We start from the raw sequence: 15,790 nt of genomic DNA, 5'->3' as shown, positions 1-15,790 counted from the left end.
TATTGTTTGAGTATACGGTAATATTCTAGTAGGGCATCTTTGAGATATAAAGAACAGTATGATATCCATATAATGACACATGTCTTCAGCTGATATAAATGGAGCAAATATTCAGAGTGCTGATCTGTTGTTATTACTGCATGCATTGAAGGGGAAGGATAATCCATTGCATGCAGTCATTTCAGCATGCTGTTTTAAGTGGCTCGGGGCATCGCTGTGGGAGGTTAAGTTGTCGTATCGGTATCTTACTCAATGCTTCTCCCATTGAATGAACGTTCCTCGGCTTTGTTCATTCTTTTTCTACAAAAAACACTGTAAGCTGTTATTGTCATTATATAATGTGATGGGAAGCTGAAAATGTTCCCCTGATACTACTGCATTTGAGATTATAATTTAGCGTTTATTAATAACAAATGCCTGGTAATGATTGTATTGCTGTCTTCAGTGTGCAAACAAACGTTTAATCAAATACATGCTTGGTTGTTACGAGTGTTCCTCTGGGTAATAGTGGGTAGACCATTGTAAGAAAACTGCCTGGAAATAAGAAACAAGATCCCAGCATTTCCTCGAATTCAATGCTTTGGCTATTTGCGAAGAATAAAGGCTTTGGGGGTCACCCGACAGCTCACATGCTTGAGCGGGCGCCCCATGTACAGAGGCTTGAGTCCCCGGGCAGCGGCCTCAGGTCCGTCCAGGCTATTTGCTGCTTGTCTTCCCCTGCTCTCTCTCTCTCTTGGTTTCTCTAATCAAACTCTGTACTGTTAAGAAAAGCCATTCGGCCAAAACAAGGATTCTTGTTCCGACCGATCCTCCTCGCTGAGTTTTTATTTAAAGCAAAACTACATGTTTGATCATGTGATGTCCAGCGAGTGGATCTTAATACAGGTGTTACTGCAACCAAACAGCTCTGAGGATGTCCTGGGTTTAAAACACTCAAGCAGCATTCAGTGGTGGTCAGTGATGCATGTGACTGCATATGCAATGTAGTGTGAAAGCAATTGCATCCATGACTGCATGAAAGGGCCGCAAGGTCAGACTTCAACTTCGTACAACATGCTTACAGCCCGAGATGTTTGTTTGTAATAAACAGGGCAGGCCGTGTGTTTTGAAGTGGAGCGGAGGTACCGAGCAGCAGCAGCAGCACAACTTAGTTTTTCAGCTAAGCAGAGGTTATACATTCATTCAAACAAGATAACTTGTGAGCCAGAAAGCAATGCGATCACTTGCTCATTCCGATGCCAAGGGTGATTTCAGGTTGAAGCTTTATACGTCGTGGACACGTTCTGCGGCTGTGGCTCAGGTGATATGGCGGGTCGTCCACTAAGCAGAAGATAGGTTGTTCGATCACTGTCCTGATAGCATATACATGTGGGCCTTCCTGTGGCCCGGGCACAATGGATGTGAGCATAAAGTTGCCCACTTCCAAAAGAGCAAATGTGGCCTGAATATCCCAAAACTAATTTGGGCCACCTTGGGCCCCTTTGGTTTGGTTTGGTTGCAGTACTGCTATGGCTTATTACTGGCCCAGATCTGGCAATAGCACCCAAGTGCCATCATTCCACGTGGTATATGGGTCGGAAGACAATGTGGCAGTTTGACAGTGTGGACCGAATCTGGGCCCCAATTTTTTTTACCTTTCTCCTCCATGCTCCCTTCATGAATGTGCATGTTTTAATGGATGAATGCAACCTGTATTATAAAACGCTTTAAATGTGTGATACAGGTGGAAAAGCTCTATGAGTACAGGCCACTTACAATTTACCTTAAGGTCTCAACAGGGCATCAAACACATAGAGCAGAGTAGTTCGTTTTGTGAGAACCGTAGAAAAGAAAATGATAATATGTAATATAAAGCACAATTTGTTCTTAAACCACAACCCACTTGGCAATCAGCACTTCAAAGTGCTAAAATATGCACTCTTCTTTTCTGGGGAGAACTCACTGAGATGAGTAATGACCCACCTCGGATCGCCTGGTCCTTTTTGGCTTTGCAGTGGAAAGCAGGCTAATGAAAAGCCCTGAGCATCTGTAGGCTTGCGTGCCCATGCTCACTCACTGTCCTCCTCTAGCCAAGGCTGCACGGCCACATCCCGGCGTGCGCGTGGTCTCTTCTCGGCGCCCTCTCCCACAGCCTCCAGCTCGCCCTCCCCCAACTAGAACAGCCCAGAGGTAGGGCACGCTGGCAGTCCTCTGTGTTTGAATTTTTTTCTACCTACTCTGGACGCATCCCGTTTTGTGTGCTGCTTTTTGAGCAGAGCACAATCACTCTGCGTGACGCTTTTGTTCAGATCCCTCCTTCCCATATATGCTATTACTTCATGTGTTTATGGCCGCTGAACCATTCAACTATAACCCAGAAACACTGAAATGCACCTCTTGTCGTTGGAGACAAAGGCACGAGGGTCCATGCCTAAATCTCTCTTACTCTGTGTGCCGTTCTCTCTCCGGCTTCTCATCCTAATTCCCCATCGTCTCCGTTCCCGTCCGCTACAACTGTCAGCCTGGTGAATCACCCTGACTCCACAGGCCAAGCACAACTGAGCCATGTTGGCACAATTACACAAATGAGCATGGACATGTACCCACACACACACACACGCACACACGCACACACACTCTCCACCTTCCAAACCTTACATTTCATCTGTGCATCAATTAGTGTTTTGAAATAGTATAATGGAACCACTTTACACATGTCCATTAGATAATTCTCAGGGTGTATTAGGCCATATAACCATTTCATTAACCGGTGAATTGACACTGTTTTTTAAATAGCAGTAGTGTTTTTATGCAAAAAAGCACCTAAGTGCTTGATCCAATGTTTATTTTGACTTTACTTACCCTGTCTTTCGACACATTTTTCATGCAACAGTTCCTGTCGGTCTCATGGACGTGATTTGCATATGAAAAGTCCGACATGGATCAGAAAACCTTACTTTGTGAATTAGGTTGCAGAGCGATCCACACAACAGACTCAAACTCAACTGCAGCTCTGTGTTCTCGAGAGCCCCTCTATTGGCTGAAAGGTCAGGTTGCATACAAATCACACGACCGCCCTGTTTGTCTTTTTAGTCATTTAACAGACCTCCCCGAGACGCGGGGCTGAGAGGCTCCCTAACCAGCATCCGCTATTCCTCGCCAACCAAATCTGGCCCATTAGTCACAGACGAGAGTTATTGCTCACTTAAAGAGTTAATAAATCAAGAGCGGTTCAGGTTAGTCCGCCGTCTTTGTTTTTCATTCCACTCACAGTAAATAATGCTCGTAATGCCAGTTAGATTGCCTGTGACGTGTGAGCCTGCATAAGCAGGTGATGCCCAGTGAATGCAGCAGTGTGAGCTCTCAGGGGAGGGCAGTGTAAATTGAGAAAGCGATGGAAAACAATACACCGCAGCTGTCCACATTTAATCATGCGTTTGTAGTAGAAATGTTGTTTTGCTCATCATAACACTGCCACAGAGGAAACAAAGGCGATTCCATGTTATGACTTAAATCTCTTCTCTTTCTTTAATTCTTCTGCACGATGAACGCAGCCATTCCGTTATTCCTCCCCACAGCTTCACCTGCAGTAGTTAGCCACATGACATCCTTGTCATGATGTTGGGATGATAATGTCAAGTAGGTGTGGGAGCTCTGTGTGCATGTGTGTGCGTGTGTGTCACTCTGCTTAATGAAAACAGCCAAGCGTGCCGTTTAGTGTCTGACTGCCAGTCAGATGTAAAACTCTTGTCCCGGTTGACGGACAGTGACATCCCGTGGGACACTGCAGGTATTATGGCCCAAATACCCACTGCAGCGACAGCCCCCCTCGTGTGAGTGTCAATCGGATAACCGGATACCACGGTTACTGTTGACGTGCTTGTGAGTACGAATCAAGACGAGTTATCACAGTGCGGAGCGAGCCTGAGATGTCCTCAGGTGCTGCGTGATTGAGCTAACGTGGTGGGAAATTTACAGGGCGCTCACAGCAGAAGTGAAGACCGAGAGGACCGGTAGTTGTGGAAAACTATATTTCCCATGAGCCCCTCGCTGCATCCTGCTGCGAGCGAGCAGCTGAGCGGCATGATCTCAGTCTGCTGGGTACCACCCAGCTGTAAAAATTGACAGCTCTACACGCAAACACATCGATGGGCAGCCAAGCAACAGACAGCGCTGCAGAAGGCCCGTTCAAGATGACCCTGTGCTTATGTCCAGCAAATTAGGTTTACCGAGAGCTGTCTGCAAAAAGACCAAAACTTCATTCTGAGGAACTTGCGGCATATATTTTATTAGTAATTATCAAAATGTGCATTTTGGAAGAAACCCATTTTTGAGACAGAGGGGGGGAGCTAGATTACAACATACAGTATATTATATAGGATGTGTTTCATTACTTTAATTTGTCCTTCCATTGACATTGGCTGATGCTAATGAGGGTTATTTTCCATCCAGCTGGAGTCTAAAAGCAGAGGGGTATTTAAATCTCCTCCTGACACTGAGCCAATGCCGAGTCATCCCAGAGGCCTCCAGTCAGTCAGAGGACATGATCACTTCGACCAGAGGCTTTACCGTTAATGCACCGCCACTGACGGGGAAGGTCACCTGGGGAGAAAGGTGGTCGCCGGAGAGATGGGATTCTCGGCTCCGCCTGACGAGAGCATGAGTCCCTAACCACATGTAATGCTCTCTCGAGTGTAGACACCCTGTTCTCGGTCTGTTCTCCCGTGACAGCGTAAATTATAGTTTGGCTGCCTGTTGCACGTATAAAAAACACCATCAAGTCCCATTATTTCTTCCCCAAGTAACCCGTCGCCGTCCCTCACTTAGCTGTCACACGCCCGTGCAATCCTCTCTTCATCAGCGCCCCTGTCACCAGTTGCGAGAAGGTTGTGGTCACAGGCGAGGCACAGTAATCAGTCATCACGCCAGCTGAGGGTGAAACTTCGGCAGTGTGAGGCTTTGACCCCCCCGGGCAGAATGTGTGCCACTTTCCGGGCGACGAAGACACACATAGGCAGCCGTGCAGGGACGCAGAGACGGGGCACACGCGGCCGGCATCGGGTCATGTGAGTTCTGTCTTTTAGTGGCTTTCGTATGGAGTCTAAAGGGAGATGACTTTGTCGCGTTTGTGGCTGAGTCACTACCCCAACTTCTGCCTCGAGGCGAGTGTTTGCAATGCACTGACTTTTTAGTGCCTGGTCTGTCCAGACAGGTAGCAAAGTGATTTTTATAGGGAGTCTTTTAATTGAATGAAGGAGGCAAAGGTAGTGGCCTCCAGGTGGTTGTGAATCTAAATTAATTAATTTATGACTAATGTCTGTCTGGCTTTTGGACGGATGGTTGTCTGTTTCGTGAATAAGCGTGAAAACGTCTTAATCTAAGCTGATTGTGTCGCTGCACAGCGCTTGATGAGATTTGAAACCAGAACAGAGATGGTCGCACTATGGCAGCTCGACTGAAACTGACTGTCATTTAGCTGCCGTTCAATTAAAGTTGCACTTGTCCTGCCAATACTTTAATTACACCTTCAATAATTGTTTTCTCACTTTTGAACGAGTGAGAATATTTTGGCTTACATTTCCATGTGAAGAGGAGCAGTAGGAATTTGGACATGGACGCAAAGTGTCTCCACGCACACGCACGCAAACACTCACTTTGTGAATGCATGCAACTCTGCCCTGTATCCGTAGGCAAATACAATTGACTTTGACTTGGATTACATTTTTATATCGCCGCCCACATATTATATCTGGAGCATCCGAGACCTCTTTGTCTTGGTTGATGTCACCAGCAGTGAGCTGAGGATGTGGGCAGATGGGGACTGTAGGCCTGTATGCATATGCACAAGCTTCACAAATTGCTCCTCAATAGCATTACAGTTGAGTCCCTCTTCCCTCACTCCCACTCTGCTTTTTTCCTGCACCGCTCGCTCTCCACTTCCTTGGTTTCTGCTCGTCCCTAAACGTATGTGTTCCCACTCATGTCACTGTGCTTAAGCAGTGTCAAGTGCATGGATATGTGTGTATGCGCTTTGGAGCACATTTTAAACAAGAACACAACTATCTCTGCCGATGGTGAATGCGATCGGGTGAGGAATTAGAGGTAATAGTGGAGTGTGGAGATGAAGAAGGTTGTAGAAAGTGGACTCTTAGGGAGTCAGGGGGATTTTTTGTTACAAACAAGACTCGGTGACGACATCTGCTGCAAATAGAGAAAATGGAAGAAATGTGACCTGTGCAGCCGCACAGTAAGTAGGCAGGTCTGTCGATGTGCATGTGGCTGTAAGAAGAGTCATAATCTGTATTTATAGAGTTTGCAGGGTGGTGTCTGTTTTTAGCCTTTTCAAAAATGGAAGAGTGAAAGTGTAAGGAACAGAAAAAGGACCTGCAGCTTTGACCAGGCGTTATTTCCAAGGAGAATATAAATAAGACAGTTTCATAGCCAGCTAAAACTCCTTGTAGGGGCTTTAGAGAAAGTAGAAAACTAATTCCTCTATCCGTCCCTTGATCTGGAGTTGCACCAAAGTGGTTTGGCATCTCTCTTGGATCGTGTCCAACCCTTGCACAAAATTCATTGAAATTGGCTGAGTGGTCTTTTTCTTCTTCTGCTACTAATCAAAAAATGGATGACAACACAACCTCCTTGGTGGATTTAATAAAAACAAGAATATAAGAAAAGCAAGTTCAAGAGTTTAAAATAATAGTTTAATATTTTACATTCTTTACGTATTCTTCTTGTAACTCTTTAACTACACTGTAATACAAGAACAATGCTTTTTCTCCTTTACATGTTATCATGAATGTAGCCATTAAAGGTTATATCCACCACAATCACCACCAGTAGAGGTCGCACTAGAGCACTGCATCTCAATCCAAATAGATTGTTCTTCAGCCAACAGGAGGGACTGGCCTGCGTTATCAACACACACATACATTCATTAACATGTGTGTCTGGATGTCTACCAGAACAATGCCTGTTACAACATACTTGGCGGGAGTGTGGCTTTATTCTCGGCTCGGGACGCATAATCTGACGCGCCAGATGGTTTGTCACGCAGAACCATCTGGAAAAGCTTCGCTAGAAGCTGCTCGGAAAATGGCCGTCGCTTTAAAAAAACCGTTGACAGGTGATTGACTGAGCCATCTGTTTATCGCCAACAATCCCAGTCAGTGAAGTCCGTCAGGAGAGGAGCGAAAACATCTTTCCATCAAGAAAATCCTCCAGTGGCGTTCTTTGCTCATCTTTCGATATACTATTCAGTTCTGATTTGAGTGATGCTGTAGCCGGATCTATACTGCTCACTGACATCAGAAATAAGAAACAGCCTTTAGTTCCTTTCCTATGAGATGCCGTTTGGTCCGAACCACTATTGTTCAGATACAAGCGAGTTGAACATGGTTCATAACCCCACTTCATAACACCACCATTTAAGGTCAAATCGTCTTGACCTTAAATGGTCAGTGATTACGTAGAGTCAACACAGATGGGAAGCTCCCAGCCACCAGACACTGGTCAGGAGTGGGAATCTGATAACTTGGCTCATTGTCTTAGCACTGTGATCTAAAGGCAGTTTTGAATTTGAGAGAAAACTTCAGCCAATATTTAAATGTTTCAGGTATAATTTCCCATTTAACCTTATGTACATGTTGAAGACGCCATTCAAATGTCATTTTAAAATGAAACATTAAAAAGTCAGCCCGAGACAATATTGTCCTCCAGCTTATGGAGCTGATCAAATATTTAAGCAACAGCAGTCAAAATGAACAAACGCTCTTATCTCAAATCAAGAACTCTCTTTCTTATCGTGTTTTTTTTATCACTGTGTACTTCATATATATTCTGTGTGATGATGGGAATCTGGCGGAGCGAACGGAACATACTGAAAAGTTGTGAAATGGGGAGAAAGTAGAGAGGAGTTGTAAAACAATCGTGAAGAGAATTGTGTTATTGTGAAGCCTAATCCTGCTTAGTGCAAATAAAGCTGGCTATATGGGCAATTCAATACCCCTTTATACCTGGAATAACGTTAGTCATGGTTGATTTAGTTTGCGGCTCACAAGCTCATTACTGAGATGGACACTAGTCTACCTTCAGAGTATCAACAGCCTGCATGAGGACTTAAGTCAATAAAGTCAAGGACATCGGTGGCACTGGTGAGTAATAGGTTGTTTGTAACTGCGGGAAAGAGCGAGAAGCTTGATCAGCTTTCTGGAATATATCACAGTCATTTGTCCCAGTGAGACACTGAAAGTGGAGAAAAACCACATGAGACAAGTGAAATATGGAGAGGGGGTGCAGGTTACTTTGTCATGAGGAACATGAAGCCAGGAGGAACAGGCGTATGAGAAAATACATCATGGACTATATTTTAGAAATAGGCAGAGCTTGCACAATTACAAGCCAGTTACCTTGATATGTGAGATTATCTGGTAAACAGCGGTCAGTGTGCACCACTAGAACTATAGCAGGCACATGATTCATTGTCTTTTAAACCAGTGCTTTCCTGTGATATATGACTCTAATCCATTATTGATGTGGGTTTGATGCCTGGCAGGGGCACTTACAAATTGGAAAACAAGTTGGCCCCTTGCAAAGCAGGGGGAGAGTGTCCTTGGTAAATGCATGGAGTCTTTCTCGCGGCTTATATGAAAGTCATCCATTTCAATCCGACCAGTTAATTCAGTCTTTCTGAGGCAGAGCTGGAGGAGAAAATTATGGCAGAGGGACTGATAGATTATTTGATGGATGAAGACAATGCATACTGTATAAAGTCCTTATCAAGGACATCAAGAGAAATAGATCCATTCAAAATCTTATCATATGATCCGAGTTTAAAGCAGGTGAAAGCCATCCCATTGAGATCACCACATTAAAGAGGATTGTTTCAGAATCAGCTTGTTGATTTCACTTTTTGAAAAAACATTTCTTTCCATGTATACATACAGTTTCAATAGGCAGCTATTTTTCATGGATCAGGCTTGGAGAAAAATATCAAAGAAAAAAATATATAATGTAAATCCAATTGATCTACTTGTGTTCATGTCTCTTTAAATACACTGAAAGGGAAAATGTGCAGCATAATCACATTCATTATTTGTAGTGCAGTATTATTGAAGGTATTATACTTACAACATAAAAGCTATTTATCACTGAACGTTGCACTGTGAGCAGGCTGCTGCTTGTCTCCCACACACATTATTTATCATTAGCATAAAATACTGACGGTTTCTCAAGTGATGGCCAGGAAATTTATGTAGGTATTATATTTGTTGACACTTAAAAGTGTCTTTGTCATAAAAATATATAAGCTATATTAGGGAAATGCAGTATTTTACATAAGAACATTAGTGTGAGGGACAAAACAGCATCTGTATAAGCTGTTTTAAGTGTTATACTATACTGTATCTTATGACACTTAAACTAAATCAAAACATCGACACAGTGTCAGTTCACCTACAACCGAGAGTCCGGATCTGTAGGTTTCAGTGCATATTCATCCATTCTGTGTCAGAGGTGCTAATAGGGCGATGGTGCCATTATAGGTGACGGCGGCCATGTGTCACCTGATGTCTTGCTGGTCCGACGCCAGCCCGGCATGTCACTGGGCTGAGATGGATATTATCCCTCATCTGAGAGCAGACAGAACGTGGGCGGCAGTCCTCTTACTCTCGCTGTGCAACAGCCTCTGTGACAGCACAGCAGTGGTGCAGCTGAGCCACGGGGAGCATATAGGGACACAGAGACAGCAAAGATCCCGCTGCACTACAGGGAATGAAAGAGACACTCTCTCTCACAACAGGTGCTCTGCGCCCGCCAAAATTTCACTTGTGTCCCTGCACACTTCTGTGATTTGCTGCACATGATGCGCTGCTGGCTGCTGTGGTGCCTGAGTTTTGCCTGTTTTCTCCATTTACTGCAAATTTTATGAACGCAACATCAAAGCCATAAATCCTCATAAGCATACCACGGCTCTTTAAAATGATGAATGAATGTACTCTATATCTTCCTGGTATCAATTTGCTTTTTATGCTCCCTGCCAACTTTTATGAGATAGGTAATCCATCGCAGCTCACATTAGCTTGTCTATATTGTTTCAAACTATTATTGTTGCATCTATGATAATGTTAAAGTGAGTGGTGGCAACAAGCAACAACATCAATAATTGAGAGTACCCTGCCAAACATAATCAGAAAATCTAACTTGGGAACACAACCAACAAGCAAACAAGAATGTGTTCTAAAAAATCAAATGTTTTTAGCTACTTGAATAAATAAAATACTTGCTGTTCTAAAGTATAGTAAAGGATTTTTAACATCCTTCAGCACTCACCTGAAAAAAAACAGTTATTTGTCTACTATTTCCAGAAGTCTGTCTGTATGTGTATCTCTAAAAACGTTCATCTCATGGACATCACACTTTGCTTGTTGTGTCAAGAGTCCAAAGAAGTGCAGTGTTGAATTTGGTGTGATTTGGATTTGTCATATTTGATATATATCGATAAACTGAATAATTTGTATCAGTGGCGTTTACTACAACTGCAACAACAACTTATTTTCCAGATCAGGGTTCTGCGTACTTTGTGTAGCTTGCTTAAGTGGACTGAGTCCTGCAGCCAGTCTTCACTTGCTCTGGCTCAATTAGAGTAGGTCACTTTTAAAGTTTCAGAATGAAATCTGCAACTGGCATTACTTCAGGCCAAGCAAAACAGCCCATTCCAAACAGGCTGGTTAACAACGGGCTCTGTGCTATAGATCTAAAAAAAGACCAGTGCACGTCCACCTAGTGGTTCATTATTTTAGATGGCTGCAGGAACTCTTTTCAATGATGTTTACATGAGTAAGAAACCTGTCAATCATCTGTCCTCCATCCTAGCTACCTCTGAGCTCACTGTGGGACATGTCCCCTCATGACTTCATGTGACAAAGACTTTATTTACCTGGAACCATAGTTACGTATTCCTTTTACCCAGGTATCCTCTCTTGAATCAATTTTACACAAATCACTTTGTGCGACTGAGCGAAGGCGAAATGTGTAGTTTGAACCCTTCAAATGGATGTGATGTTTACCAGCACTCAGTCGTTTCGTCCTGAGGAATAAATTGTAAAACAAAAGCAATAAGCTAAAGCGCAGGACGGAGCTCTAGAGAAAATGGAAGCAATTTCAAACACTTGGTATCACAATACAACAGGAAGTAAGTAACAACTTCCTGCTGCACAGAGCTGGAGCCTCAGAGGGAGAAGGCTGTCTGAGTCACATCTGAGGATTACCCTAGCTATAAAGAGGGCAGAGCCCAGACTCCAGGACAAGGAAAGGGCACTTTGAAGTGGCGATTAGGCTGTGAGCTTTGCACCCAGATCTTCTAAGGCGCTGCCCTCTCTACCTCAGTCTGAGCATAAAGATGCGGTGTGGCAGCTTTGCTGACTGGACACTGCTCCAGTTCCGCCTGTCCAATTAGCAATTTCTTCCACCCCTGAGGACTGGTCCCTTTCTGCTTGGCTTAGCTCAGTGTATGTGGGCCAGATCACCTGCATGCACTGTACCACTCCGTTTAACCACACTATGCATTAGGACCGCTTCCTAATTAAGACTTGAGAATAAACGGTATGAAAATGTTGTATCAAAATTATAGTGACCAAATGATCCGAGTATTATTGTGTTATTGCTAAAACGTGCTGAAAATGTTCAAAAAAGTTCTGATACACAAACTGAAGTTTTATTTGAAATAATATATTTGTTATCAATATAAATAATTAAATATAGCACCATGGAACATCACATCAAATAGGCAACATTTAAACTGAAGAAGGAACTTGAACTTGCCGAAGCAGTTTTTTGTTTCACATTCAAAACTTAGTTTAATTGAAACCTTAAATAAATAAATGAAATGTGCATATAAAAACAACTATACCATTATGAATACAGTATGTGTATGTAAGAAAAACACAACCATTACGAAACAAATCCAATGTCAGGTGTTGATGACAAAGCGAGAGAGTCAGGACAAAATATCAGCTTTTGTTGAATATAATTTGGTGACAGTTGATGCTAGCAGTTGTTAGATATGGTCAGAGTGCTAGCAGCTCAAGAAGTACAGTACCAATCAAATGACCACGGTAAACACACTAAACACTACAACTAATCCATCAGAAGTTTTACCACCATTTTTTGTAAAACTAGTAACCATTTCATCCCTAATTAAGACTATACTTTGATATTTTCAGCAGGTTCCGTCTTATCCTTAGAGTCTCCAGGGAAAATCAGGCCTAATATGTTTTCTTGTGCTTTTTGTATGATCAAAGACATATTTAGAGCAAAAACAAATAGGCCCCATGGCTGAGTAGTCCCACATTAACCCTTCAGTAAACAAACGCCTGTTCTGAAGAAAAAAAAGATAAAGATTGTGATGTCACAAACCTAAGAAACCATTCGTGTCAACTTGTGGGTGGAGCTCAGTAGCTCCTCAGCGGCAGGTGAGCTGTGAGGGTGGTGAGACGGAGGGCAGAGGCAAGGAAATATCAGTCTATTTATAGTCACATTCACGAAATGGGTAAAGGGAGGTTTAGAGGTACATTTAAGCCATTTAAAGGCCATGACAAACCTTTATGTGTCTCCCTGAGTAACAAAGAGGAGTTTTAGGGGGTGATATAAGCTCTGGCATGACTCGCTCTTTGTTGTCCTCTTCAGTCAAAGGTTTGTCGCAAACTCACTTATTCCATCACTGTCCCAACTCACCCTGTGGGTCCCACTTACTTTCTCTTTCAGCTGCAAATAAAAGAAACAGCCACAGACATCTACAACCAACGAGGGATTGTAAAGTTCAAGAGTGCTCCGACTCCCTTAGGCTCCCGATCAAAGGGTTTCATTGGCTGTTCATTTTATTTGTCAATTTTACTGAGCGATCCATTAACCTCCAGTTGGGAGTGTTTTCGTTCCTTACCTAGTTAAACTATAGTAAGGATTACCAAATGATACGTTAGCTGGTCTCATTAAATTGTCTCCTAACTCCCTTAACAGCATACTAAAGCTGTTTTATCTTTCACCTTACTAATGCGTCACCTGCTGGAGTATTTTTAAGCCGTGGCTCTTGTTTTTTTTCCAGGGGAACGATAAATTGAATTTCCTGAATGCTGTGATAGCAGTATGTAGTGCAGACCTCGCATACGCTAATGATGCCTCTTTTTCTCCGCAGCTTTAGTGCTGGAGATTTGCATATCTCGCTAATACCGCAACACAGTGTATTTCCTCCCTCTCATTTCTACTCGCTGCCTGCTCACAGTGCGTCTGTGGAACTTCTAAGAAGGAAGTGATTTTCCTAGAAGCAGGAAGCAGGAACCCAGCTGTCCGCAGTAATGTGGCCTCTTTGGATGATGCATTTTATTTCAGAGTTTTTTTTATCTCCATCGTCTCTCCCTTCATGATTGACACAGATCATAAACCATCCCCCTAACCCCCATCCTCTGACCTTCAGAGGGAGCACAGGACTTTAGGCCCCACCGAGAGCCGCCGGCATTCACAGATCCACCTGACTCTCCTTCAAACATCAAAACATCCATCACTGATGCACTTAGTGCTGAGGCTACCATACGTGCCCTAAGCTCGAGACCAGCTCTTCTTATTTAAGATCCATAGCTGATTTCATACTATCTAATGGACTCAACTGTATTGACCTCGCTATGAATATACAGTAGCAATGTATAAAGCCTGTGTCTATTTATGAACTGCTATGAATAGAGGTATTCATCATTCAGGAGCTGGATGTGTTCACTGACCCTTCTTGTGTTCATGAGGGTACGAACCTCTGTCTTTACCATTAGCAGCCACTTTGACTGTAGATGAATAATGAGGGTGGGGAGGTGGGGGCAACTTGAAAGAAGTTGTAACAGCTATACTTTACTTTCCCAATCAGAACAGGAACTGTTAGGTGATTGAGGCACGAGCATATTGACTGATTGGACGAGTGGGTGTTTCAACGTGACCTCGCTACCGTGGCTCCATCCCCAGATCGCTGCTCCTTAGACTCTGGCTCCAAATGCATAAGATGGTAGCATTCGTGTTTGGGATCTTTTGCTTCATTCCTGGATAGTGGGAGGAAGTGGAGATCCATGTATATGTAGAGGACATGGTGAAGATTGTTAATATGCCCGTTGAAGGGCCTGTGCAGAGTTGTTGGCCACTAGTAGTGTTACAGAGTAATGTTTTTTTATGTGGGTCCTTGTTATGTTTGCTGTGGTACGCATTCCAACCGATAGTTTCCCGTTATTCCACTGACCTTGCCCTATGGATTTTGATATATTCATATGGCATCTTTAAAAAATTGACAAGAATATTTATATATATATCTATCGTCTGTCACACATAAATAAAAAAGGATGGTGTGCCCTGGCTGCTGAAAAGGAATAAATCAGTTGGCAACACCATATAGTGGTGAATAACAAACTTGCATCATGACATTGAACATTTTAGTTGTTCCCTGATTAAATGTTTTCGGACTGAAATCTGGGCAGTGATTTTAAAAATTTTGAGTTTTAGAAAAAGACAATTTATCCTCGTCTCGGGACTCACTTCATGCAGCGAAGTTTATTCATGTCCAGCTCGTCCTGTGGAGTGAACAGTCTGTGTTCCCCACCTCTCCATCCACAGCAGTGTTCCTTCTGTTCAGATTTCAGCACACAAACTAAATTGTTCTTTATTTTTGCGCCGTCAGTCACTCTGTGTTCTTGATGGATTGTCTGTCACTATGAGTCCAATCATCATCCAGCTGTCATTAAGGTTAATGTCCATGGTCATAGTATTTCACATAGACTTTAAACAGCAGTTGAGGTAGAAGGCAGACTGTGGAATCCGCTGCTGATTCTATTGTGATTACCCATTTGAAAGACTTAAATCTGTCATTCTTCCTCCTTGTCTGTTCCCAGAGGACGTGATGAGGTACAGACCCACTGACTGATGGGAAATCATGGGTGTTTGTCAGTGTTTGTCACTCAGCTGTGTGAAAACGCTCCCTCCCATTTATCGCTGTATATTGAAGAATCTGATTTGTTGGAATGAAAATCACAAACTTGTATTTCTCCCCCGCTGCACAGACTTCAAAGCTCAATGAGGCTTTACATTCCTATGAGTGGAGTTAAGGCCGTTCAGCCATTTAGATTTGGAGAGTTAAAACAGCACGATCGTAACCAGCATGTAAACACACTCAGGCAAACAGGTGCACGTGTGAATCCTCTCTCTCTCACACACACACACATACACACACACGCACTGAGACACAGCGGCAATGTTTTTTTATGCCTCTCTGCCGTAACCACCCCTCTCACTGGGCTTCTACTGATACCCATTAATCATGAGCTCTCTGGTATTGTCAGCCCGGCCTCCCCTCTTCTCTCCCTCTCCCACCCCCTCCCCCCAGCCCTCCCTCACTCTCAGCCTGTCAGTTAACAAGCTGTGACACCATGACAGTGATGTGTGTGCAGCTGAGTGATGCCTGGCTCCAGCCCCTTATTGGAAAGGTATTGAAATGCTCCGGCACGAAGAGGGTAGTGATGAGATTGTGTTTCTCAGCTCCTTATGACAGAATGTAAAAATGGAAGCCCTGCCTGGATATTAAATTAAACGTGGAGGGAGACGGTGCAGTTCTGGGTTGTCCCCTTTTTGACAAGACTAACACTAACTGTGGCACCCAATAAGCTCTGTCCTGTAGCTAAAAATACCATGTTTATATTTGGTATATATAACGCAACGAAGAAAATGCATCCCTGTGTGCTCGACAACATCACTCATTTTTCTCTCTCTCTTTCTGCCTCCCTGTTTCATG

At 43.4% G+C, this 15,790-nt stretch overlaps 1 protein-coding gene across 1 annotated transcript in view; it reads left to right on the top strand.

The window, feature by feature from the left end:
- LOC133955367 (synaptotagmin-7-like) overlaps positions 1–15,790 on the top strand; it is a 78,720-nt gene that overhangs the window by 16,620 nt on the left and 46,310 nt on the right. The window lies entirely within an intron of this gene.

This window comes from Platichthys flesus, chromosome 6, assembly GCF_949316205.1.
Source record: "Platichthys flesus chromosome 6, fPlaFle2.1, whole genome shotgun sequence".
Taxonomy (NCBI): domain Eukaryota; kingdom Metazoa; phylum Chordata; class Actinopteri; order Pleuronectiformes; family Pleuronectidae; genus Platichthys; species Platichthys flesus.
Note: the sequence above shows the minus strand (reverse complement) of the source record. Positions and strands in the feature narration are given on the sequence as shown.